The sequence below is a fragment of the Hetaerina americana genome, unplaced genomic scaffold (genome assembly GCF_022747635.1).
Source record: "Hetaerina americana unplaced genomic scaffold, ioHetAmer1.1.p SCAF_7, whole genome shotgun sequence".
NCBI classification, from domain to species: Eukaryota; Metazoa; Arthropoda; class Insecta; order Odonata; family Calopterygidae; genus Hetaerina; species Hetaerina americana.
Window position 1 is genome coordinate 52,667,793 of NW_027287316.1, and position 27,961 is coordinate 52,695,753.

Genomic DNA, 27,961 nt, shown 5'->3' on the forward strand with positions numbered 1-27,961 from the left:
GAGCAAAAATATCTCCAATACTGCCATGATCTAGTCCTTGTCTAAATCCTTTGAAAAGTTTCACCTTCTCAAAACGTATTCTGAACATAAAAATATCACGAGTATGAAGGACATTTCAATTCCCGGGGTGGCAACTTTATACTTCTCGGATTTAATAACTAACCCTATTTTAAGAACACTGAAAATTGGTCAAATGATTATTCGAATAACGGCGTTAACTGCCTATGCCGAGTTTTACGGCGACACACGGAGGTCTCATTAATGCGTCTCAAAGTTTGTTTATACGAGCATCCAATCAAAAAGTAGGAAGCCACTTAGAGACTTAGACTTAATGACGCGATTTAAATAGTTACCTAAAATGAGGGCAGAAAAACATTGAAGCACAAGGATTAATATCCATGGTATCGGGAAATCCCTCTAATTCGTTAGGCTGCCGCCTTTATGACGTTGAATAAATACGAGTACGTGTATGCATTCGCCGTTTTAGGGATGAAGAACTATTAATCCTCTTTTCCCTTTAATCCCCGTTTTTGGCGCACATACGACCTTAATATTTTTAATCAGCTCATTATTAATATCAGAGGATCATTAAAATACTTAGATGTGCACTCCCAATTGAATTCAACGGCGAACGAACACGGGATGAAAAGCAGTATTAAGAGTTAAATGCACTATTTTTCTAAAATAAAATTTCCAAACTAGTCCTTATGCTACGAAGTCGTCACACTTATCTAGTAGTTATGCCCTTGCTACTTTTTCATTCCTCGTCATTGTTCAAACTATTGTGTTCGATAAAATGCAAATGAGAAAAATGTCCCAGAGAGGACTTTTTCATTTTGTTGACTCCCAACAGATTTATACGCAGAAATTGGTTTTTGAAAAAACCGATCAGATGCAACAAACGAACATTGGATGAATACCGGTGTTAGTAGTCAGCTCCAGCAGATCAACTTAACTCCAAAAGGTCGAGTTTTATTTTTTCCCCCAGTGAACGTAAACCACAATTTTTTGCATAAGAAAATGACTCACTGAGTGGGAATTATGATTTAAATAATCGCATAAAAATGTTGACTTGAATTTCTTCACAAATTTCACTTCACAATGTCTTCAATTTTCCTCCGCAATACCATCAACTTGTAGATGGGACACTCTTACCACATAAGACAGGCCCACAAAAATGGGTGTATATTTATACATGCAGCTTGAGAAAATTTAAGGTTTCTTTATTTTTTAAGTGGTGAAATTTTAGATGTTAGATTCAAAATACCCCTTGCGATGATGTTTTGGTTATTTTTTAAATAAACAAAACGCACGTGTGTGGAACTTTTTCGATTTCAAAATGATTTGGCAAAGATACTACCAACTCGATAGACATTTGAAACGGAGGGTGAAATGGCATAGATGAAGTGACGCGGCATGATACGATTGTAAGAAACGTCAAATGAACCGGAAAAGATCGAAGGAAATACAATGAACTTACGCATTTCCTCAAAGTTACTTAATTTAGGAATTTGGGTTTCGCCCAAATGAATTAAGATGCGTTATCCATTTTAGGCATAAGAGGGGAAATGACACCGTTTCGTCGCAATAGTGCGCATTTGCACCGCCCCAAGGTGATCTCGTTTGAGATGAGTAATGAACACGTTCGATATTTGCCACACCTGAGAGACACGACACTCCCGCCCGCACGTAACCCTTCCATTATACCGGAAGGCAACCAGAACGATCGCAGCTCGTATCCAACGCAGACAGAATTGCAAGGGAAGGGGATTTTAAAGAGGTAATTGGTGCACAAGCGAACGATGGATAAAGGAAACGAGAGAGTAGGCACGAGAGAACATAACTGATGGACAACGAGATGTGAATACCCAAATCTACATTCTTAAAGTGTTTCTTCTTGACCGATACACCAATAACTGTAATTAATAGATGCAATAGCTCCCATATAATACTCAAACGTTGGTTTAATGTAAACTCAAGGGCGGTTTGTATTCGTACAATTAAGACCTAATGATTTCCATTAATTGAGTTTTTGAATGGTTTGCCAAAATGTGATTCCACAAAGAGAAATTAATAAATACATATTTTTCACTAATAAATGAATCGATCCGGAACCGGCAGTTCTTTTGAAGTAACCAGGAACACAAAATAATTCAAACTACGTTTTTGATGCATATTGGTACCACGTCCATATCGCCATCATTATCGATTCAGATATTTCTGGTATCGTGCATCAAAGCAAACCCCTCATAGCAAGTGGCCATGCTCTTGACAATTCCTCTCCAGAGATGATGGTGTCTTCTCCTTCCATAGATTTATTGACACACGTGGAACGGGAGATACTATTCCGAATAGCGAGGCAGAAGAGTTTGAGCAAACACCGAGAGATCAGGCGGCGAAAAATGAAAACGCGTGACGCAAATACGCCATTCCTGTAACATCTCAATATCACGTTCTACGATCTATTCTTGGGAACGAATCCCATGGGTAGTCTTTAAAGAGTCCTTTTTGGGGAGACCAATGGGGTTATTCACTAAGGTCTCAAAACATTTGCCCACATGAAGAATTATGGGTGAATCAGGCAGTAAGAACTGTATTAAGTTTAGGAATACCATGAAATGGGGAAAGATAAAAAATATAGTTGGACTTAAATAAAATAATATGGAATAGGGGATAACGAGCTTCCTTCTATCCCATCGGAGGACTTGATTTCACTGAGCATAAGGTTGAACAGCATATTTGGTAGTCTCTTAAAATTTTTTGTATTTCTTGCTTTAGAATACAAATGTAGTAATATAAAATTAGGTACATTTAAACAATAATTCGATAAATATTTAAGTTCTATCATCAGCATTTCACAATAAGCCGCTGTAACTCAAATGTCTGGTCCGAACATTGCTTACACCATGGAAAATGAATGGGAACAGTGTCTTGAACAATGAATTTGTTCAACTATTATGTACCTTTGAAGATATTAAAAAGGGAACACTAATTAAATCTAGGAATTCCAATTTTATTCCTTCACACTTTTGTTGTGTCATGTCTGAAAAATTAAATCTTAAAAATTCTACGTCACCGAGAGCGCGAATATGAGTGTCTCATTACATATTTATTTTATGACCCAAATTTTTTGACCGAATGACGAAAGAGTTTATGAACCAAAAACGTCTCTTGATTAACGAGGCATACTCTGGAACGAACAGATAAACCACTCGGAGAAAGAATGATGCAGAATATTCGAACTCAGGAATTTTCATATCTCTCATCTCTATTATAATCTGCTTACCTACATAAATGCACCATGTTATCATTATTTAAGAGGATATTTCTGGATAGCTCAGTACTCGATGTAAAGAAAAGATACACCCATTTTGATAAATCAGAAAATTTTTAAAAACATGAGCATATAAAAATATTCAACTTGAAAATACCATCAAAAGATTCCATGAGATACGATTCTATTCCGAATGTGTTCACTTTTGAAAATAAACCAATTTTACGAAAAAGAAAAATGAAAGAATTGCTGACGTACTCACAGCACATGATATCTGATTGATTCGGTTTATTGAACGATCTAAAAAAAAGTATCATGCAACTTTCAAAACCTAGGAAACGTGTATCCGAGATTTTCTTTGTATCGCTGCTCGGAAATACATTTTAAGTAGGAAAATAATATTTTCAATCTAGATAATAAAACGATTTGGGTAAAAATGATGATCTTTTACTATACTTTTTACGACGAAAATAAAATGTGTCAAAAACCATTAAGTGCTTGGCTGGTTTCACGAATCACGTGAAATTCTTTGTTTTTAGGCGTGCATTCAAATTTTGTGTAAAATTGAAACTAGTATGCACATATGCCACGTTTTATTAATAAAATATAATAAACATGCAAGAAGCCCTAAAAGGTAAATGGGAAAAGAGCATGTTAGGAGAAGATGAGAAATACAAAAAGTAACAGATTAATGCCAAAGAAAGAAGCATATACTATATAAGCAAAGCAAGTAAGAAAATGAATTAAATAAGTATTCCCTGTGGTCTCGGTGCCAGGGTAATCGAGGCGGGTTACAATAATGAGTATCTGTATTGAGTGTCATTCCTCGCTCTAAGTGAACCACTAAGTATTGTCCTTGGGGCGGAAGGAAGTTTTAAGAGTTGACTCCTCGGTTTGTGGGTAGCAGTAGCATTTGTTCCTTTTGGCTCTCGCTTGTTATGATAACATCAATCGAGATAAAATAAACGATGCCTTAAAATACACCTTATCTCTGAATTATACGAAAGTTTATTTTAAAACGAATTGATACACTGCCTACGAATGAGTCATCACAAGAAGTGAAGATTTATTGATTCAGTGTGCTGGTGCGTATACCAATACCCGTTCATTTCTTCTTTTTCCAACAAACACTTCAGTGCGAATACGACAACATTATTTTTTGCTTTTACTGACTATGGCCAGCAAGAACTGACACGTAATTTCATATGACTCACTGTCTCCTATCTGCCAGGACATACGGAACCCATAGTTTTTATCGTGAAAAAGTATCGGTGTTATTTATTATTAATTAGAATTGATATATTATTGCATAACTGATATCAGGTTTACAAATAATACTTATAATTAATAAAAAAAATAATTTTTATTGACAGGTACAAAGCATCGATTTTAGGAAAGTAAGTTAAGCCGTGAATCTGTGGAGTATTTCGCTAGCAAATAAAGTAATGAAATGTCAACATCGCTGCCTGCTCTACCGCCTTCCTCTCCACTAGGTATCGCTCCCTTCCCAAATTGCTTTCCGGTGCCAATTATTACAGCACTTGAGCGAGTGCATCACAAATACCAATCCTTCTTAATGAAAAGAGAACAAGCAGCAGTTTGAACGGAGACCGGAGGGCGCCTTGGGCTCATCGCTTCTGTAATGCCTCCCATATAGTTTCGGCGACTCCGATACACAACGGCGGAACTCCCCCTTTCATTTATGCAACATGTCTGTTTTCGACGCCTAAGCCAAGCAACTGCTGCTGCCTTCCAAGTCCTCCCGCCTCGCCTAATCACTAAGTCATTAGTACCATTCCTAGGAACCTTGGAGGGTAGAATCGTGCAAGATTACATTGATTAGGTGCATCCATGCACGAAGCATCGATAAATGTCTGGAACCTGAGCTGCAGTAATGACATGCAATACCGCTACAATTAGGTTTCGGTAGCTTTACATTAATTACTTCGGCGGGAAATGATTTTCACCAATTGAAAAATTGCACCAGCAAAGAATATATGCACAATAGTCACATTTTCAAAGCATTCAAAGCGTAGTAATCAATTAGGCAATGTGCAAAAAGATTCCAAGTAATCATCAACATCTTTACCATTCATTGAGGGTATTTTATTATATTAAATGTAGGCTCCGCACGGTCCCAAATGACTATTTACATCCGACTTACCACGGAATTTACTCTTGTTTGCCCTAAATTATCTCCTTTTTTTCTTTCGTCGTAACTTCTTCCTACCTACATGCTGTCTGAAAGACTCACTCTACCATACTCTTTCTTCCTCTACCCCGCTTACGATGTACATACACGCATCATAAGAGCCTCATCTTTCTTTACCCTAGATTTCGCATTGCTTCCTTCATTTCGCGTAAATTCTGCCTGCCTTCATGCTATCTAGAAAGCCTACTCTCTTCCTTCCTGTACCTCTCTCAACCAATATTCTCCTTTCTATCACGGCCTTCCAAAGCACACTATCTTTTGACAGTTCCTCAAACCACTTCCTCTACCTTTTCTGGATTTCTCCCAGAAATAATTTCTCTTCACCCACACTATCTGTAGCTTAGGCGTTTATCTTGCTCTCTGTCCAACTTATTTTCTTCATTCTCCATCCGCCACACCTACACCTCAAAAGCCTCTAACCTACATGTATGATCATCCTCTTTCTTCAAACACCAAGTATCACATCCAGGTACCACTAGGCTCCCTATGTCTCTACTCCTGCAGCGCCATTTACTGATTCATTGAGAAGCTATAGCAGCATTTGTTTTGTTTCAGAAGTCGTTCGCTTGTCCGTCCATGCTAGTAACAATGTCCGCAACAATCGTTCATCCCGCCAGCTGTGAAGTACGTTCTGTCATACGATTCTTGTATGCAAAAGGATTGTCAGGTGCTGAAATTCATCGGTAGTTATGCCTAATTTATGGACCTAGAGTTATGAGTGAAGGAAAGGTTAGACAATGGTAACGTGATTTTTAAAATGGACGAACAAATGTCCATGATGCAAAGCGAAGTGGAAGGCCAAGTATTCTGACCGATGAAATTGTTTCGCAAGTGGAACAAAAACTGCGATGTGATCGTCGATTGACAATTAATAGCCTGGCTGAACAATTTCCTCAACTTGGACTCACTACTGTCTACAATATTGTCACGGAAACCACAAATTGTGTGCAATGTGGGCACCGATACACTGCTGCAAAAACCAATAAGAAAATTCAAGATTTTCGTTGGGAACTCTTTGACAAGCCACCGTACAGTCCTGACCTTGCACCTAGCGACTACTTCCTCTTCTTGCACTGGAAACAGTGACTCGGTGGACAACGTTTCGAAACCGAAGAGGAACTCAAGAACGGCGTTGTCAATTGGTTCAACTCTCAGGCGGCGAGCTTCTATGCAGAGGGGTTAAAGAAGCTGGTGCAGCGGTACGAAAAATGTTTAGAAGTGAACGGCGATTTTATAGAGAGGTGAAGTAGGTTATGAACATGCCTCGTACTTAACATAGGTTTCCTACTTCTTGAAAATCTCATTACTTTATTTTTTGTGGCTAATCCTCACCCCACACCAATCGCATTGTTCTGGTAAAGTACTCCATAATAACTGTAATCTCTTGGCTGTATAATTCGCTATTAATTGATGATTTTCTTCCCAGTTCAGGTCCTTCCCATGCCACCCTTAACATTTCCTCAGCGCACATGTTGAGAAGTACCGACGATAATGGGCAACCCCGTTTCACTCTTCTACTTTTACCTCAGGGTTTATTTCTGTAGTTGGTAGGGCAAAAGGACAAAATACAGTGTAATTACGATCAATCCCAAGATTAAAGTAACGCTCAATGTTCTCGAAAGATTCTTCAATTTTTTATAAAAAGAAAAAATTATTTCTTAAAACTAAAGACAAACGTTATTTTTTGGAGAGTTTTCAATGGCCAATGATAGTAAAAAGGGGAGTGACGAGAAGTAGGATGAGGAATCGAGAGACATTACAATGATCAGAGAAAGGTAACGCAGCGATCTATCTTTTGGCGCAGTGACACCAAGATCAATTTTGTTCTCTTCAGATACAGCCACGGCAATCTGGGCACAACCATCTACGAAGAAGCATCAAGTTTCACGATCCCTTTTGTAACGAGCCTAAAATATTTCTAATCACCGGGCTATTTCATTCGTTAGGGACTGTATATTTACATCTGAAAGACGGAAATCTTATTTAATTCCACTATATGACGTAAAGTAATGAAAACTTGGATGATGAAAAGATAGGGCCGAAAAATTGGACGTGTTTCAAAGGTTATGACTACAACTCTTCGAGTCATAGAAGAATTTGTTCCAAGGCTATTCAATGCTCACAATTTGTAAGCACTTTAATTTGGAGGGCCGGTTAACTTGAAGGGCAGAGTATTCGTCGCATATGCCAAAGTTCACAGGGTCAAGACTCGGAAAAAGCGTGAATGCCGCATAGGGATGCCCCATTCTTAGTTATATAAGGATTGACATAGCCTCGGCTTTTGGGCCTCTGAAAATGCAACTCCTGACCAATACTATTTTTAGAACTCGCCGTAATTGCTATGATTGCGTCAATAAGAGACAGTTTGTTGGGCCATGGCCCCTTCACCGAGAGTTACGAATCGGAACAACCAAATAAAATATCCCGCTAATGATAAAGTACCATAACCGCAAATAATATCGGTGTGTTTCCAAAATATTCTACCCTGATCATGATTCTTAGACTATAAGCCTATCATGTCTACGGCGGCTGTTACATTTAGGACAATAGCATATTTGAAATCTGTTAGGAAATTAATTTTGAGAGAGAGAATATTGTACGAAGATAAATCGAAGATAGAATACGTATGGTAGAATTAGTTCAGAATAATGTTAACATACATCGACACATAATATTAGATGGTAAAGCAATAATTTAAAAGAGATAAAGACATCTACATTGCATAAACAAGATGCTAGTATTAGTAGTGGTAGTTCTTATTATCGACTCACAGATGGACATTAACCTTAGGTTATGCTGTGCTTCAAACATTTTTAACTCACATCAAAGCAATTAAATGCGTAGACGATTGTTTTATCGGCCTCATTCAAATCCCAAGAAAAAAACATGCTGCTAGCTTTTAGGTCCATGTTCCGCTTACGTGATTACACGATAATGATACCAAACAACTGAGACAAAATTCTAAATTCATAGATCTGAGAAAGAAATATAGCTCGAAGACTTTGAGGCCTGCTACCATGTAGCAACACTTGCCACCTTAAATGGGACTAATATTCTATATATCTACCCACAATTAATACAAAACTTTGGTACGCCTTTAAGATCTTATCGAACCGTATCCAAGCTGACCTGATATATAAATTGTAAATGCTTTGGCAGTTCATCATAAACTCTTGACTATCGAATGAGAATCTTTTATCATCACTAATATAGCCTTTTTTTCTTTATTCAATTACAACAACTGACCTTTTGAATTAGTTACATTTAGCACATATTGAGTGATAGGATGCATACAGTCACTAATGGATTTGCTTGAAAACTTTTACGCGCCATTTTTACAAATCCGAAAATTTACAGCAAGGTACGCAATGCCTATTCGACTTGCCTTTGTACATTAAATGATGAAACAAGGATGACTTCAAAGGATTTAAAAAATATTTGGGTTTAATGAAACCCTACTAAATTAAAAATTAACCCGATAAATCCAATAACTGACTTAAAAAAAACTACTGTATTAACTGGTAGACATATGTACATTTATTTTGTTTTGCCATTTAATGGTCTGGGTGGACCGAAATATCTTCGTAGAAATACTTTGGCAACTAATGAGTGTATGGATCTTAATAGGATTGATCGAGGGCATTGTAATAAAGCTATGGAGTATTCTAATACAAGCAAATTAAAACTGGAAAAACGCAAATATGATATTACGACAGAATTGAAGGAAAACAAGTAATCATTTTTGAGCTGGAATAATAAATTTATGAGATTTAATTAATTTAATTAATAATAAATTCATGAGAAGGAATTCATTATCTTTTTATCACACTCATGAAAGCTTACGGAGAATACGTCACTTTAGTCGAACGCACGCTAATTTCGAAGGTTTTTTAGTTTAAATCTCAATAGGGTATTTCTGATAGTACATGGTATTTTCCATGCAACCTGCAACCAAAGACTTTGAGTGTTGAAAAATTCTCGGCTTAAATGATTCAATTTTTATGAAATCGGCTATATTTACAGCATTTATAATTTTAAAAACTAGATCTACGTTTCGCTGAAACATGACGCATCAGCAAACTTGGTAAAAAAGAGGCTTGATATATGAGCCTTATATATGTCGAAATACCGTGAAATAAACTAGATTATAATATATATTACTCCGCGATACCACCACCGAAAATTTGATACAATTTTTGAATTCTGACTTTAGTTGAATCCGAAATATTTCCTCCGTCACTTTAAAGACTAAAGGGTTGTCACGCTTGTCAATCAGTCAGGTGAAGATCTTCAGGATCATAATTCTCAATAAAGATCGCATGAGTTGAAAAGCCTCCAATAAGTTTTGACAGATCAAAATCTCCACCTTTCATACACCTCCTCGTTTATCGTCTCCCTTAGCGAAGAATGTTTTACAGTATTAATTTGTCGGATGTTCTCCCGGGGTCATCCGGCGTCTCCATCTATTTATGAAACTTTTTGCCTGAGCGGAGGCATGGGATTGATGTGATTTACATCTTAATGAATATGATGGGGCATGCCATCAATATGGAAGGGCCTCATTGAGCTGCCAACACATGGACACATTCAATTTATTACAGAAGGGGGAACTTAAAAGCAATCTTAGGGACTCATTTTCTTCCGCTCCATTCAAAAACCCTATTGCAAACAATTTCGAGACAAATTTGATCAGCTGTTAGACGAATAAAGAATCTTAGTCCTCATGCGTTAGCGCCAAAAACTCACAGGCGCAAACATTACAGTCCATGTTTAAAAGGAGGAGACATTATTACCAATATTGAAGAGCAAAAAAAGTACTATATTCCCACACGAAAGCATTGATTGTATTAATAAATTAAATAGTTGAGTCAATAAATTTCCAAGAATTACGACATGTCACCGCCCAACATTTTAAATTTCTGATCGTATCCTAGAAGTCTCGACTAAAGATATAACCTCGCAGTGACGATGCAATAATCTATCTATCTGCGGCAGAACGAAACGTGCATTGATCCAAGTGTTGAAGGAAAGGGAGGCGAGGGAAGCGGCGGCAAGGTTCTTGGAAGGGTAAACCCCCAACGGTTTCTTGGGATCATATGAAGCGCTTCAAAAATCAACTGCTCAACCAAAGTTTCTCATTTTTTAAGTATCTTTGTAACTCGCTTCCGAGAATAAGATACGCACATAGTTATGCTCGCTCACTGGCGATCGTGTAAAAATAACGAATCCAAATTAACAACATCATCTTTCACTCGAAATAGAACGTTTCATCAATTTCCCTTCCGCCCAATGTATTTTAAATGATGCTCATATTAATATCATGATAAAGTCAATATTTTATGAGTACATTCCGTCAGCTTGGGGAAACCGATCCACACACACTAGCAGCTATGTTTAACCAACAATTCAACAACAACTTAGTCATAAACGAATAAAAGTGTACAAAAGTGAGCTTATAGACCGGACATAAAACACTTTCGGTCATGCATTATATAATAATCAACCGTCAACATATGAAATATACAAACATAAAGCATTGAATACTTATTTTGTTTTACAAATATAAATATTCATGTCTAAGCTATAATAATAAATACGTAGTAACTTAACGGTGTCTATTAAAACTTCTGAACATCTACATTATATTAAATTAGCACAAGTTTCCCAGGGTATTTACCTCCTAAAGTAACGCTAATGAGTATACCAGCCATGCAGATGACTCGATTAAGGATGAAAATATTTTTTTCTGTTAAAGAAATGGGAATGCCTTTCTTAGAAACATCAACAAGTTGAGCCGAGTGTCAACTGAGAGCCACTTCCTCATTACACGGCGCTCTCACTCATTAAAAGAATGCTACGACAAAACTGCAACCACTGTTACACAACCAGCATTTTAAGACTCGGGGTCGATCGATTAAGAAGTGCTTAAATAAAGACGCAAGATGCCGACTTATGTGGCTCGTGATATCTCGCCAGCAAAATTCTGAAATCCACCTGTTAAACAAACACGCAGCAGTCTCCGTGACTGTAGTGCGAATAGCGATCTGACGACAGCAAGAAATCTAAAGTCTTTCTCGTTATGAACCAAGAATTTTTATAACCCGAGATATTTGGGCAAAACATATAGGAATTTGAATTTGAAGGGATAAAAAGCTAAGGCATTTCATTTAAATTTCATTTCAGTAATACAATTTTCAAAACGAAAGAGACGGTCGGACGAACTTGAAAGTTTATTAATATGAGACGTTTTCATGATTGGTTGTTCTCCGAATTGATAGAATCGCATTCCTGCTTAGTAACGAAACTCGCAATGAAAAAGCGGCCTGAGTAAAAATTATGCAGCACGCAACTAGGAAACTTTATTTGACATAATGCATAGCTGAACTCCCAGCCGTGCTTCCCAACTTGTTGTACGGCACACTTGCATGTTTGCTCAAGCTTCGCAATAAATTCAACTCTTTCTTGAAAAAAAGTCAACAAAAACTCCCATCACATGAAAACTCTGATTTCTGAGCATACCTTGAGTTACCCCTACAGCGGTAGACAGACTGCTCTAGGGAACGTCATATCAACCGCCGCAATGGAAGCGGGTGAAATAATAAACAAGTCGAGACCTTCATACCACAACAATGCAATACAATACCGTGTTGGTCAATTCCCACAATAGCACGTTTGTTTGCAAGATGTATATATTTCCTTACATCATAGATAAGAGTGGAGACGTGAATGTATTTACAACAAAAACGCGGAGAACGGGTGCTGCCTACGTCAATGTTGCGAGATTGTTAGCAATACCGGCATTCCAAGCGCATAATTTCCTCAGTAGATGGATAAAAGTTACATGAATGGCCACATTGGCAAAGCGAGTGATGGGAGCGAGGATAAATCACGCCAAGGAGAAGTCTGCGTACAGGCTGTTTATTATTTATGAGTTAGAGTAAACAGTCTTAAAATCTCTAAGACGCCTCGAGAGAGTGGGGCAATAAAGGTCAGCTCAAGACCTAAATTTCACCTATACATCACTCGATAAACGATTAAAATCATCTATGCCAAGGACCAAGCCCGTAACCAAACCGGTTTACCGAGTCCCTGACCATTTTACCCGGTCCATGTGACCATATTTCGGGTTTCGGCATAAGTCCACATGGGCGGAGGCCGGCTTTAACGCCTATGGAACCCTTTTTCGGAGCGTTGAACGTTTTCGGCCACGAAAAAAGATCAAGTTTCATGTAATTCTTGAAGCAGCTGCCACAGTGTCAGGGTGACAAAGAAAAGCAAATTATAGTTAAGCAACACGACTTACAAGCAATAAATATATGAATTTGCTATTTCCAGACTAATGTTTCTCGAACTGCATGATCGTGCAACTACCTGTATTGATCTCCTTAGAATCAATTTTATTCAGTTATTAAAGCTCGATAAGGAAGTTTTGTGCAAGTAGTTCTCTTCCAGAGTAATTTGGAAAGAGTCGTGACTGGGAGACAAATGCTTCAGCAGAAGTTATTCAGATGGAAAATCTGACTATAAATAATGAATTGGACCGGCTTTCTCAGAAGCAAAGCTGTATTAAATAATACTTAGCCGACGATTAATCTTATGCACAAGAAATAGAATTAAATCATGAGCCCGAATAAGCTAGCAATTTTATATAACCCTTCTATTCCGAGGTGGTAGGGTAAAGTCGAAATAGGACACGGGATATCACATCTCCAAAAATATACGTTGTTCACTGCAGGCACTATCGCAAGTTTCCTTTTCATGAAACAACAACACAATGAAGTTTGACTGGTCGCTTATACATTCAGTGGGAAGACCAACTGAAGACTGAGAAAGACTGAACATTTCAATAAACAAACTATAGCATTAAAATATTGATCGCAAAATAAATTAATTCATTCCGATTCGGTGGTAACAAGTATGCTAATATTCTTCCTGGCACTTGATACGACCAATTAGCATTTTCTGAACGATACATGGATGTCTCCCATTTAATAAAAATGTACGAAATATCTACCTGAACAAATTATGCATGGAACAATGCAGAACAAATACTAATGTTTTTGCACATAATGAAGATTTTCGACTGAAAAACAGCATATTTTGAGCGCATCAAGTCGCTTAAAAACTTTTCCATGCCAAAGCACACGCTTACTTGGCTTTATTTGGAAGAGGCGTAGTCAGGAGAGTAACAACTCACTCACTATTCCAGAAGGATTTCCCGGGGTAGATGTGGTGAGATGCGAAGCACGGAGCCATCAAAAGGGTCGGGAGTAAGAAGACGAGGACGAATCCAGGGAGAGAGAGAGAGGGAGAGGAATATTGTGGTTGGGGTGGGAGAATTTGGCGACAGAGGATCAGGACTCGCAGACAGCCTTGTGTTTGCGGAAGCGCGAGCACGCGGGAGTTCAAGCCGTCTCCGCTGCTGCCGCCGACGACGCCGGTCCCTTCTGGCTGCCCAGCGAAAAAAGGGGTGGGTTTAGCATCCGACGCGAGAAAACACACCACCACTCTCTAGGGGGAGGCAGGCGGTGAACTATCTAATAATACGAGATGGGAATGTTTTCAAACACCGACCGCGGGTGGGGAGATGAATTGATTGGATCGCACAAAACCTTTCCCCGATGCGGTCACACCGTCAACGCCGACACTACCACCCGCGGCAGCAAAAAGCACGTGACTGAGAGCCGGGAGAAATAATGTAGGGTTTTATTTGGGACAGGGGAAGAAGGCTGGACGGGGAGAGAGAGGGAGAGGGGAGGGAGGGCATCAGAGAGGGAGGGGTTTTTGACGCGCAGGGGAGGAGGAGGGTGAGGCAGAAGGGCGGGGGAGGAGGGCGAGGGAAGAATGGAGGTGTAAGGAGATCCTAAAGGAGTGCGAGGTTGTGGCAGGAATGACCGAATGGGGGAGTGCTTCCTGGATGGGGGGAATGGGTTCGGGATTTCGGAGTTTCGCAAACTTCTAAAGTGTGGCAGGGGGAGAGCAAGAGGGGTGTGGACACATTTGTGTCTTTTGGGTGGAGGGGGGCGGGGTTCGATAGCGGATGGAAATCGTGCCAACCCTTAGATGCCGACGACCCGGGCGAAACACGCACCTAAGTCATACTGGCGCACACCATGTCTCCACCCACGCGGCCGGGAGGGAACTCCGGCTTGATTGGGGGAATCCAGGGCCTCACCGGCAGTCCTCTTTTTGGGGCTCGATCCTTCCCTCACTTATCGCTCACACACCCAACCCCCCCGACCATCCTTCTCGCATAAGACGGGAGCGACGGGGGGACCATCTCGGCGGGACGCGTGCAAACTAAATGAGTAACCAACAAAAACATGGGCCCTAGCGTCGACACCACGTCGCCAGCGCTCAGGATCTTGCGGGAGGAGAGGGGGGGAGACAATTGGGTCGCGCGGTATTTTTCAGACTGGGAGTGATTTGGAAAAACGGGAAACGGTAGGGAACGATTCGTCATTCAGTGGTGCAGGTTGGGGAACCGGGAGTGGGACGGGGGGAGAGAAAGATAGTAAAAGATAGAAATGCGACGGCGTTTCGGGAAGGCAGAGTTCTGGCACGGAAAGAGTGGGGGTGGTTGGGAGTGCACACTTCGTGGAAGGGGTAATCGGAGAAGGCAATAGGGGGAGGAAGTGAAAAAACGAAAATCGACCCGCGAAACTTGCGACGCCCGCTCGGAATGTGCACCACATGGGTTCTGTAACGCGGATGAAGTTAGAGCCGCCGCCGAAAGATAGCGGGTTTGTGAGAGGCGGAGAAGGCCGCGCCATCTAAACGGCTGAATCTCGGACTAAGTGCCTACGTGAACAAAATGAGGCGATTTGGCGAAAATGAGCGGGAATTTAATAGCGAACATTTCTTCGATCCACATCTCCCTCCACCAACTAAAATGTCTTACTCAAACCTAAGCACCATTTTGATTAACTATGCTATTTGCTATAAGAATGACGAATGATAAACGAGAGATATTTGCATGAGAAAAACTTCAAAAATAAATATTATGAATTTAAATTTTCATTTAAGAAATCACACTGAGGAATTTGAGGCTTTAAAGGAAGTATTTAATCACAAGAGTTGAGTTAAACGTTCGTTCGAAGGTTTCCGCGGCGATGAGTAGGTGATTTCCACATTTTTCGGGCTGCGTCCGCGTATGTCGTTTAAATGTACAACAGTTTCGCCAGCTATCCTGCTGGCGTCCTCAGGTCAAGGATGAAAAGAAGCTTGTTGTCCCGTCTTATATAGGAAAAATCCGGCGCCAATACCGGGAAATTTCTTGGCCAATCAGGGAACGTCCTCATATTTGCGCGGAATTATTCGTTTCCACGCACTGTGGAGTGGATATCCATCCTCTCTGTTAAAATTTTTTGGCCTTTTAACGATTTCAATGGCCTCTCTGATTATTCTCTGGAAGTATTTTCCTTCTTTCGCTATTATTTTAGCGTCGTCGAAGAGAATAGAGTGTCCAGGTTCACTCCAGGCGTGCTCAGCGATGGCCGATGCTCTAAACTGTTTGGCCTTGGTTGCCCTCTGGTGTTCACTCATGCGTGTTTTCAGCGCTCTGCACGTTTCACCGATGTACCATTTGCCACAGGAGCATGGCACTTGGTACACGCCTTCTGATATTAACGGTGAAATTCCATCCTTGGGTCCGGGTAGGGTGTCAGCTATCTTGGTGACGCAGTTGAATCTGGTCACCACATCATGTTTCCTTAAAGCCCTCGCGATTCTTTCCGAAGTCCCTGCGATGAAGGGGATGGTGACGTAAGCCTTCGGACGTGGTCTGGAGTCTTCCTCTCTGTCAGGAACAGCGGTGGTTTGTCTCTTCTTTTCTTCCTTCTCGGCCCTTTTTTGGATCATATGAGCGCTGTATCCATTCCTTTGCAGGGCATTTGTCAAGTGTTTCTTCTCGTTGGCAATAGAATCGGAGTCACATATTTTATATGCTCGGTTGACAAGTGTGTCTACCAGTGAGGTCTTCTGACTGGGATGGTGGTGCGATGCAGCATTAAGGTAGCGGTCGGTGTGAGTAGGCTTCCTGTATACTCTGTGTCCAAGCCTCCCATTCCCTGTATTTCTCTTCACCATGACGTCCAAGAAGGGCAGTTGATGATCCTTTTCCACCTCCATAGTGAAGTGGATGGCTTGATGCTGTGAGTTCAGATGTTTCAGGAACTTTTTTAATTCTTCCTCTCCGTGTGACCAAATGACAAAAGTGTCGTCGACATATCTTAGCCACAGTGAGGGCCGCTTGTCGCAGGATTCCAGTGCTTTCTTTTCGAAGCTCTCCATGTAGAGGTTGGCCACAACCGGGGAGAGGGGTGAGCCCATCGCAGCTCCTTCCATCTGCTCGTAATGGTCACCATTCCAGTTGAGTTAAACGTTTAAAAATCCTTTTCCTTCAAATAATTGACGCTTCCCAATGAAATCGCGAATATGAGTTAAAAAACCAATGGGTTGGTGGAAAATTACGTGTTGCACATATCGGCAAAGATAGGTGAAACTATTATAATGAAAAAAACACGATTCTTAGATGCGAATAAGTCATCATTTCTAGTCACGCCAACTCATACTGAGTAATCGTGGAGTGTATGCTGTCGAGAAGTATATTAGTCGTATAGTAGTGAGAGTTAATGAGTCTTCCAGATGTACTGGGTTTAAAGCGGAAATATACAGTACTCGAACGAAAAGCAATATTATAGGAAATAGATTCAATTCACAGTTACATCGCAACGTGAGGAAAAGAATAGTCACTAAAATACTCCACTAACAGCAAAACTGGAAATGCACATCCTCTTACAGTTTAATAATTTAGTCACAGAGGCCGAAAGATCTAATTCATGTAATCATGCAAAGAAGCTGAGTCGGCATCCCTTAGTTCAATTCAAATAAAAATACGCAAATGAAAATGTTATAATTAAATATCGCGAATAAATCATAAAAATTTTCCAACAAAAAATTGGGCGCATAGGAGTATATGGTCACATTCATGTATAACGCGACATATGACTGCACAAAAATATTACAGGTTTTAGGTTACCACACGAATATTTGGTCCCAATTAATGAAAACCATTTATAGTTGAACAATACCTTTTTACCCAAGCCCAAATTGCTGGATAATCCATTTATCAATGAAGTTGTAATTGTGTATGAAGGTACACAGATCAGTTGGACAAAGATATATGCAATCCTGTACGATAACCACCGCACCAACACAAAAGAGGCTTGTGGGCAAATTAATCCCGCTACAGAGAATGAATCACCAGATTCACATTAAAAATTACACTGCTTTGGCCGAAATAGTTTACGAGGAGAGGTTCCGAATACCAGGGACAAGCGTCGGAGATGAACTATCGCACTACTATCAAACTAAGAGTCACACTGAAATCCACGAGTGGTTTGCGAAGATATGTTCCTAACGTCGGAGACCCATCTTCGGGAAATCTTTCACACCCGAAACCCGTCTGTGTGAGTCTACCCTTTACTAGTCGACAGGGGATATCAAACGATCGACAAACACGGCCTATGGCCTTGAGCCGCCAAGGTGAAACACGGAAAAACTCACGTAGAACAAGTAAAGAATAACGGGAAAAAAGAAAGAAAAGGATAGAGTGAGTGGAGGACTCCAGGTAGCGGACACGTATATTTCGACCACGAGGTGGCTCTCTTCAGCGCTCCGAAGGAAAATTATCATTACATCACAGGGTCGGAGTGAAACAGTAGGGTGACTCCCAGAGTCTACATGATTAAGTGGAGTAGAATAGCCTACTCAGGGATTTATAGTGATTGAGGAGCGGGGGATATCAGGGAGGGACGAAAGAGAGTGAATCACGACAGGCGTGAAAGTTCCTTCGGTCTCTGTAACGAGATTTATTTCTCCACAAACTACAGAGAGGCCCCTTTACAGCAACGACTCCCCATGGCAGCCCTTTACATCCCAAAATCGAACACACGCCTATGTTTAATACTATGTACATGTATTAACCTAATGCGAGCAATAATTGTACGTAGGCAAGCAAAATTTTTATCTATGCTCCAGGGATATTCCTGATACTTCGTATCTTTCGGTTAGCAGGCATGACAAAATTCATTGAAGTACGAATCATATTCAAAAGTAAAGGCAAAATTCTTTTATTTAAATATTGGAGGGTCAGAACTAAGTTGTGCGCCTGCAGCCCCATCTATCGATTATTTCCGAAACCACTGAATGTATTGTTTTGATTGAGTAGTCGTTGACCTCTCGGTGAATGCTAATAACAATATCCGCAAAAATCGTCGTTCCCACCAAAGTGCGTGTTGTGATTCAATTTTCGTGCGCAAGAGGATCATCGGCTACCCAAATTAATTGAGAGTTGTTCCTTGGTTATGGACCTACGTAATGAGTGAAGGAAAAGTTAGACAATCGCGTCGAAACTCCAAAAATGTGAATGATGAAGAGAGGAGTGGCAGGCCGATCACTCAACAAGTGGACCAACAATTGAGATCTGATCGATGATTGACGATTAATGCTCTGGCTGATAACTTTACTCTTGTTGGACGCAACACCTTTTACACGTTTGTTACGGAAAAGCTCGGATATCATCACAAAATTTGTGCAAAATGGGTACCGAAAATGCTTACCGACCAACACAAAGAGCAAGAGATTGCTGAGTGAACGCGCAGTTTAGGACCGCCATCGACAGTCCCGACCTTGCACGCACCAATTATCTTCTCTTCTTGCACTTGAAACAGTGGCTGGGTGGGCAAGGGTTTGAAGATAACGAGGAGCTCAAGACCACCGTTGTCAACGGGTTCATTTCCCAGACTGAGAACCTCTATGATGAGGGATTAAAGAAATGGGTACAGCGTTACAAAGAGTGCTTAAAAAGGTACGGCAACTATGTAGAAAAGTAAATTAGGTTAGTAGAAAACTAAAACTGTCAATAAAATATAAATATCTGAAATATATTTTTTTATGATCAAACGGACCTAACTTGAAAAATAATCTTCGTGAGCCTCATGTTAGGAAAAATTAATTTAAGGACTAAATTAGGAGTAGGCAAGAGTGGCAGTCGTGCATGTGCGAATGTCAATTTTTTAATGAGTCTGCTTTGACAATTTTTATACACATTTTTACAACAAAGATTTTCGCTATGAAAAACTCCTTGAGGTTCTATTCATATATCTCATTTCAGTAAACGTTCATCGGGGGGCCAAAACTGCCGAAAAATGCATATAAAATATACAGCATATACAGAATCGAAACCTTGTTATCTCCGTTTCATTTCATGACATAGTTATACATCGTGACCTGGGTGTTACCTCTCGAGAGAATTTACTTTTCGAGTTGTGTGGCCTAAAATGTTTTAAAAGTGCGACGAAAAAAACCAAGACATCATAACAATGAGATTGGAAAACTTTTCAAATTAGGTTATGTTTGAGCTGAGTGGTGGATATATATTTTATATTTTGAGTTAAAAGAAGAGATTAAATTAAATTGAAAGCTAATTTATTAAAAATAAATCATAAATGCAAAATAGTGATTAGTATTAGCGTTCATAAAATAATCGTTAGGTTTTCTTTTTATCACCTATATACAGGAATGTTATTTTTGGTCCAATGTGTCGAACGCTATTGTAAAAGTTAGATATAATAATAATTACAAAATTATGACTGTGCTTATACTTTTTGATTACAAAGAGTTGCAACGATTTGGGGTAAATCTATTGCTTTCTAGCGTAGGAAAGGGATTTAGTTAGACCCTGAGTTTCGGAAAACTCAGAAAGGAGGACGTTAGAAAATCAGTCAGAATTAATATTATTATATTAATTAAATAAATAAAGGGATTGCATTGAGATATATAGCGAAGATTATACATAAAACTGATTCACGGCATGTGACAATAGATTTTTGATCGAAGGATTTTGATGATAAATTTATCATGATAAAATGTTGTTTCAAATGCGCGTGATGCAGGCAAAATAAAACCAAGAATTCATCTTTCTTTTAAAATTGAATTCTCAATTTGTCTTAGATTCGTTTTACGTCATCAGTCTAGAATATTGAACCTCATCAAAACAATCTTTGAACATAGCACAAAATACTGTATATCGTTTATCAAGAGTAAAATTAACAGCCAGACCCAATATCACTAGCTAGCTTACTGTTCCATGTACTAATAAATTAAGGAGGAAGAATATCTCTAATTCCATCAACAACTATAACGCCATTTTTTTCAAAGAGGTTATAAAGCAAAGTTGAAATCGTGATTCTGAAGGAGAATCCTAATACTACTAACATCCGAACCCAATAAGCAAAATTAGAGAAAATGAAACGAAACTTCTACAATTGACGGCATTTCTTTCATGTCCAAATTCGAATTGTGTAAGGGTTCTATTTTTTATAGATATCAGACCATTTTAAGGTAAAATTCATCTGCATAGTACATCACATCAAATCAAGCGGGCCACTAAAATAAACAATTTCTTTGGTCTAATAAGCGGCCCCCGAAATAAATCGAGAGTGGTTCATTTTATCAGCTGAGGATTGAAGTGGATAATTACCGGTTCGATTTCCTGATGTCAACAATATCAACTATTTAACTTAGCTTTCGCCTATCAGATGTGTTCACACTAGGAAACAAATAAGGATTACTTTTCTCATGGGTGTCTTTCATGCGCCAACTCCAGCTTAATTTCCAAGATCAATATGACGAGTTTTAATTTAACTACTCTTTCCCCTTTTGATTCGCTACTGTACTTCAACTTGTGTTGATAATTTCTTCCGACTTTCTGAGCTACTGCCTAGTATATCAACTTTCTTTTTATTTATTTGGTCAATTTTCTCACATCTGGAGGCATTTCATGCAAGCAAAATAACCATCTTCATCCACCGCTAGACAGAGGAATGAGGCGCAATTGTTTCCAAATTATAAGCATAAATGAATCTGCGAGGACAAGGTTGTTTTCTCAAAAAACCTAAAACACTGGAAGAATTTGTAAAATAACGATAAGTACGTAGATGCACAAGTTATTGGAAATAATTCACCTTGGTGTGTTACCACATACATATCACAAGTCAGGGTTAAGATTTAAGAGAACTTCATGTACTCTTGGCTCATGCCTAGTGCCAAATATGTACTCAACCAAATTCGATTTTTTCCCTAAAATACAAGTAATTAATAAGAGTTATATACTTTGGAAAATCGATAGTTTTGAAAATAAACGCTTACAGAAACACTTCAGGACGATTCCACATTGTGCATAATGAAAAATGAGGATAATGTTATTAAATAAAAAATGAAATGAAGATAAAATACCATTTGGTTGTCCATGAAAGTATTCCTACCCTTCGGAACTGCAATGAATTCGAATGAAAACAAAACCAAAGAAGCTTCACCAGATAACACTCTCTGACCTAAGGGACCTAGTTTAGTCGTAAAATTTTACTTAAGCGTATCGAAAGGTCTTAAAAACTCCATAGGCACTTAAATATTCAAATAAAGAAATACTATCATCTCAAAATTTCGTTTGACGATAATTTTTTTTTTTAATAATGGACAGAAAAGTTGAGAATGAAGTAGATGGGTTCGATAGAATATAACAGAATGTGGAAAGTTATACAATAGATAAATATAAATGTATTCATTAATCTCTCAATGGCAAAGCCTGTGATTTCACAAAATAAATGTATTCTATTCCGATAAAAAGTTGAAATATCTGTCAATATGAATAAATGGTATGTGATACGTACATAAATCAGTAAACTACAGCTAGTGGTGACGCCTTTGTTCGGCGAGACAGATATAAAGATATTAGTAAGGTTTTTATCGGCTATAGGGATAGGTTAATTTTTATCTCATATTTTGATTTTTTTCTTCAGATTAACGCTAAATCAATCGTTGAAATTAAATGGTATGACAATTGTTTAAAAACGAAAAAAAATGCATGTGATGGATAAGAATCTTCCAAAGATTAAAATAGAAACATTTTCCTTTCCATGGTAAAACGTGTACATTTCACACTGTAGTTCATTAATGGGCAAGATCTCTAGAAAATCTAGTGTAGGACCGGTTCTACCAACAGTGGAATAGCGCATTCTCCCAGGGCGCCAACTAATACATATGTGGCGTGACCAGAATGGGGCAACTTTTCTTCTTCAACTTTTTGTTGGCGCCACCAAATTATATTTTAAATCTATCTCTAACTACCGGTACGGTGCAAATATGGAGGGATGCGCATAAATAAGCGAACCCTGAGGTTGTCAAAAGATAAAAATGCTTAGAACACGGAAATGCCCATCACCTAGCCTGCATTACGGACCGAGAACGACAGTTCCTCAGCACAAGGCAATAAAAAACCTAAAGCCGGCCTCTGAATATACGACTTGGACCACTTTTGCGTACTAAAAGTCACGGCAAAATGATAAGTATTTATTTTTTCGTAAGAATATTTTCCCTTAACAATTCACGAACTAAAATATCAAAGCCTTCATTCCGAAAGTAGGTTTGATTGGTGAGGATAGAGCTCAACTGGTACTAAGCATTACGACAAGTAAATTCAACGTAACATGATTGTGTGGGTTATTAGTGTCATTTACCAGCTGTTTTCTATATATTTGATGCAGGTATATAGTTGTCAAACAATAGGTATGTTAATCGAGTTATCAAACAAATAAATTTGGATTTGACTTTGGCAAACCGCGCACTGGATGACACTACCATATAAAAAGTGCATACTCATTACATTAGCATATAAATCGAAAACATTGAAAAGGGCTACAAGTATCCTCGTAGTTAGGCAAGTGCACAAGACATCATTTTGATACCCTTATGAGTGTCCACTCTTTTTTAAACTTTCCTGTAGCACCAAGAGCAGTAATTCCCAATCCACGGATTACCTCCTCGAGAAGGTTAGATCTGCTTCCAAGGAATTATTCGATATGATAAAAGGAAAAAGTTTAAGACTGAACTGCAAACTGTTCCATGAAGAATGATCATAAACATGTTTATTAATGAAAGGGATTGTGCAAAAATTAAATTCTGTGTTACATTTCTTCATGTGCGATGCATGCGGTGAAACATTTTCATTCATTTGACTCCAATAATGCGTCATCGGCAGCCCCTCGTCATTCATTGAGCAGCCCTCGTAACAATTTTAAAATTCCATTACCAATGATTATTCGCCTAATTGAAGAAGATTTGGTGACTTTCCTTGAATAAATACTTTTTATGGAAAACGGAAAATGTATCTGAAAATCGAAAAGAAAATTTCTCCCTAGGAATACGGAAAATTAATTTCGAAAGGCTCGTGGGCAAATTTATGTAACCTTTTGCACTTCGACAAGGAAAATGAACAAAAATAAATACTAAGAAGAAATGTTGTTACCATGATACAAAAGGAACTTCAACATAACACTCGAATTCCGCCGTTAATTTAGAGCCAACGACATATTAAATAGTTCTAACAGCAGTAAATATTTTAATATTTATCGAACACAATAGTTAAATTACAATTCAAAACGTTAAACTTAAAGAAGGCAGTTTTCAACAGAAAACTTGTTTTCCGCTTTAAAGATCGCCTCAAATCAACACGAATATGATTGACATATATGATTGAAAAACAATGGTGTCTCATCGAGCCGAATTGCTCTGAATGTTTTCATTGACAAACACTCATGTTCTTCACGGTATTAAATAATAATAATGTTCTCGCGGAAGACGTGCTCGTATTGATTGCTACCATCTTTTTATCGACAATACGGCTGAGTTCAACGAATTCTAGAATTTTCGCCTTCGTCATATTAAATTTTAATGAAACGCTGGAAGACAATGCTATGCCGGGAATCTTTTCACTCTAATCCAATATGCGTGGAGGGAGAGCGCGACAACTGGGCGAAAACGGCATAGAAAAATGGCTTTGAATGACTTTAAATGTTCGTTTCCTGAAGGGAACATCCATACAACGCTTACTTTTTACTGTTTTCTTCATACTAGATAAGGGGAAAATAAATCATAGCTCAATTTATTAAAACAGGAGAAAGACAAATCTATCACTAAGACGTATCGGTACAGATCTGAGCCTATCTCGTGGACCCATACACTGAAACATAACGAGACACATGACTCTCCTTATCTCATTACAGAAGATTTATCGCTAATATATCTAAAAATTGTCAATAGCCATCACTGGCAAGCCGCAGGCTACCTATTCCCTACCTGCCTGTCTCAATACATAAGGACGGCAGTCAGAGCAGGAACACGGCAAATATGCAGGCCACTGTACGCTTGGGTGAAGTCATATATGTGCCCCATATTGGTGTAGGATCAATGAAGTCCGTTCACAAAGCATCGGTAGGGAGGCGTCCTCTTGGAGTGATGGACACGAAATTCTATAAAATATTTTAAGTTACTTCAGATCTTTGTATAAACATATTTCTATACGGTCTGCTGGAATGTAAGGAGCGCACTTCAGTAGCCAGAGGACAGAGGGACGTTGAATAAAATTCCTGAAAAGTTAACCCTTGTTGTTAATTCTCTAAATGTTTATGAATGCTTGAACCCACAGTAGTCGAGGTGCTTAAGAGGAGCACCCTGATAACATCAATATTCCGAAGTATTGTCACAAGCGGCCGATACTATAATGGACCCAATGCCTTAACTATTTCAAAGAAATGTGTCGAAACGTTTACGTTTCTTCATTTCAAGAACCATAATCATATGACACTAAAACGAGAACATGATGAAAAAATATTCCCTCATAAAATCACGAAAATTATTGCGGACCTTACTATTAGACTAGATAGAAATGAAACAATTAGCCTAGGTGAGGAGTGTGTCGGTTTTATAATTAGTTTTAGTTTTTCACAAACACAGAAACATACGACGGCGCACACATTTCAAATCCAGAATTAAAAACTTACATAGTACTTACTGGGTACGTAATGGCTTATATATTTTCTACTATTATCCTTAACGCTCTCTTTACTGTCCATTTTCGTCGAAATCACTTTCAGATAGGGTAATATTCAACCTACTCAAGAAGTACGTCTCACTTTTATACTTATCCGCCTATCTCCATGAAAATCTAATAACTTACTTTTTCTCATGATCTTCACCCCGTTTTGATCGTGTAAATATTTTGAAAAATTGCACAATATATATACTCAATCCATAGTTTGATTTTCACTGTTAGCAACAATTTTAACGCAATTTAAAGCTTATACCTTACATTAGAAGACGCTAATGACTCTTGCCATCGACAAATGATTCCAACTCTTAAAACCATTCTCATTCTTCTACCTTGATTACTACCAGTGACCCACATTTTGTTCATTGAAAGGAAAATATAAAATTCAAGTTTTTATGTCTCCTTCAATTGATGGGTTTATTGAGTACACTCATGAGGGGGTCCTTTTGCAGGACTACAACTTTATTCTAAGCTCATGCGCCCTTTGATTTTTATATTCGGCTTCTGAAGACATTTCAGGGGGGGGGAGGAGAAGTGGTTCACTTGGGCAACCCCTGGTATTTGGGTGGGGAGAGAGTGGGTAGTATCGCAATGTTGGCTTGATTCATTGGCAGTGATGTATTTAATGCCGCTAAACGGAACTCCAATTGCACGTTAAATCGAACTAGTTTAGTCACTGTCCCCAAACAACGCCACTTCGCTAAACGACTACCAACGTCGCTAATGACCAGCGAGAGAGAGGAAATGCGGAGGAAGATATTTCGCCAGCGATGCAACTGTAAAGTCCCCCAGTAACGCGTAAAGAGCGCTTGTTGCCAGGCGACCACCACGGGCGAAGTAGAAAGAGGAAGGGAAACCAAGGATGAGAAACGAAATCGCAGAAATGTGTCGTCCGCTAAGGGCCCCTCACAGAGTGCAGATGCATAGAGATTTGCAAACCACACATGTGGCCATACGTGCCCATGTTTCGCCGTGTCACCACGCTAAAATAATAAGAAACGTACACAGTATCGTCCATCACTTATGACGGCCGGTTCAAGTGAACCGAGACGCGCCAGCACTTTGAGTCATTAGGTAAGGGGAGAAAATGGGAATGCGAGGGGATGGGAGGGGTCTGAAGCGACAGGTAGTGAGTGGGTAGTTTTTTTGAGGGAGGATGGGCGAGAGTGAATTAAAATTTTTGCGAATGGGCGGTGTTAACGATATAAAGTCGGATTTTCACTAAAACGTGACGATTCAAATATAATTCAAGCGGCCAAAATACTGATTCCATGGGAAGCGGTGGAACACCATTATTCTCATGTTTTCTCACGAACCAAACCGATAAATATTTCAGATCTGTATCCACCGGCACTATCTATTACGGAAGGTTACAATTGAATTTAATTGAAAAACACAGTACTTATGAATCATCTAAATCGTGTGCTTTGATTGGATCATCACTCGAACGCTAGCGGACAATTGTAAGTAAAAATACTGTGTCATTTCCAATCCAAACGAAGGCCATCTCCATAAACTTCTTCATTCATTAACTAAGTGAGTTAATCGCACCGGATAGCTAGGTATCCCATGAGGGAAAAACAGAGTCATGATTCTTTAAGGAAAATACTAAACCTTTTAATTATGACAAATTCGATATCTGCACAATTAATGAGGAAATATTATTATAATATTATGTAACGGGTCATTTCATAAATATGTTATCAATTTTAATGGCTACGATACAGCTGGAATGAAATATACTGCTTGCGAATGCGAGTCGGAATAGACGAGAAACAGCTATTTTAATCGAAGAAAACAAAATACTGCAGCTCAATTACAATGTAATGTGAACGTTGGATATCGCCGGGTGATTCAAGAATCGTACTTTATTAGAATTCCTTGAAGTAATGCATTATGGTGGAACTGTTGAGCGGATGACGTGGGACGCAGGAGAAATGGTCGGTATAGCGATCGGTGGTTATAATATACGTAAAATAGTTCAGCATCAACTATAGTCAAGAACAATCATTGATTACACAACTAAAAATGGCGCAAACATAATTTTATGTAACACTTACAAAGAATAAGAAATATTAGCAAAGCGAATCAAAGGCGTGGGTGGAGTGGATTATTATTCGGATTATAATATGGAGTTGTTGATATCATTAAATCCACTTTAGCCACTATGAAACAAATATTAATAGGTACACTTCTTTCAATTATACGCTTCGTATTTAGTAAGACGTAAGAGTTCAAATAGAAAAATTATATTTAGTTTTCACATTCATTGAGAAAGTTATCATATCTAACTGTACATTTTTGTAACATGGATCCCATATAAAATGTCCCGTGAAATCGGGGTGATTTAGATACGAATAGAGTATGAAAATCGAGAAAATGACTTTTGTATCCACAATGAGCTCCTTATGTTTATAATTGAGCACAGAAAAATTAATAGAATCATAAATAGACAAATTTACTAGCAGAGTTAACCGAAGAATTCAGCTGATTATCGCTCATTACTGACAGATTTGACCCAAACGGT

The 27,961-nt window shown here is 38.8% G+C and overlaps 1 protein-coding gene across 5 annotated transcripts in view; it reads right to left on the bottom strand.

The window, feature by feature from the left end:
• The window catches only part of SNF4Agamma (SNF4/AMP-activated protein kinase gamma subunit), a 426,140-nt gene that overhangs the window by 248,310 nt on the left and 149,869 nt on the right, over positions 1–27,961 (bottom strand). Inside the window, exon 1 of one of the 5 annotated variants that reach the window (XM_071595652.1) lies at positions 13,688–14,148. The exons of the other annotated variants lie outside the window; for them this stretch is intronic. The gene's annotated coding sequence lies outside the window, so the exon portion shown is untranslated. Of the gene's footprint in view, positions 1–13,687; positions 14,149–27,961 lie in introns of those variants that run through there. 5 annotated transcript variants of the gene reach the window in all.